Source organism: Anabrus simplex, chromosome 1, assembly GCF_040414725.1.
Source record: "Anabrus simplex isolate iqAnaSimp1 chromosome 1, ASM4041472v1, whole genome shotgun sequence".
Taxonomy (NCBI): domain Eukaryota; kingdom Metazoa; phylum Arthropoda; class Insecta; order Orthoptera; family Tettigoniidae; genus Anabrus; species Anabrus simplex.
The window spans coordinates 679,987,281-679,988,278 of NC_090265.1; the positions used below are offsets into that span (position 1 = coordinate 679,987,281).

The 998-nt window shown below is 43.9% G+C and overlaps 1 non-coding gene across 1 annotated transcript; it reads right to left on the reverse strand.

Annotated features, from left to right (window-relative positions):
- Positions 1–591: 591 nt before the first annotated feature.
- TRNAL-UAA (transfer RNA leucine (anticodon UAA)) lies at positions 592–675 on the reverse strand. The gene has a single exon. It is a non-coding gene; the product is annotated as a tRNA-Leu (tRNA).
- Between the last annotated feature and the right edge of the window lie 323 nt (positions 676–998).

The following is a 998-nucleotide window of genomic DNA, read 5'->3' on the forward strand; positions in this document are numbered from 1 at the left end:
ACTTTTAACTATGATTTATATTGTGCTGTTCGTTCCCCAGCATAACCCTAAATACTTTGCTGAAGTTTAAACTTCAAGAAGTTAATTTTTTTTACAAGTTGCTTTAAGTTGCACCGACACAAATAGGTCTTATGGCGACGATGCGACTGTGCGGGGCTAGGAGTGGGAAGGAAGTGGCCGTAGCCTTAATTAACGCATAGCCCCATAATTTTCCTGGCGTAAAAATGGGAAACTACGGAAAACCATCTTCAGGACTGCCAACAGTGAGGCTCGGTGCCACTGTCTCCCGGATTCAAGCTCACAGCCGCGTGCCCCTTACCGCTCGGCCAACACGCCGGGTGAACAGCTTCTACTTCTAGGCAAGTAGTTATGATTTTCCCTAATGATGAAGTCGAGGTGAAACTACAGCGAAATACCATCAACAGATCATATGCCCATTGCGGAGAGGTTTGAAATTGACCGCAGTATTTTGGCCAACCTTCTGATGGCGAACATTTCTTTCAACCAACGGGATTCGAACCGACTAACCACGGTATCACACCATATGGACTTGACAACTTTGCGATTATGCACCAGGCGCGATAAAACTTCTGTCAGGTGTGGGGTTCGAACCCACGCTCCCAATTGGGAACCAGAACTTAAGTCTGGCGCCTTAGACCGCTCGGCCAACCTGACGATGCCTGTCCCAGTGGGACCGAAGTATCGTAGAGCATCTAATTTAAAAAGTATAGATAGGATAGATTCTTGTGTTTAAAGGGACCTTACATCTAAAGTCATCGGCCCCATAGATAGGATCAGTATGGCCCAATGATATAATGACGAAATTGAATTTCCTACTTACATTGAGCTGCTGTTTTTTTTTGATAATGTTTGGTTGGCAACATTGATGGATATTACGTAGATCTGCTATGTTTGTTTTTAGGCTCCATTTTTACATTATTTCAACTGTCGTGGCCTATTTAAATATTAGAGCCAACATTTAGCCAACCACCTTTCTT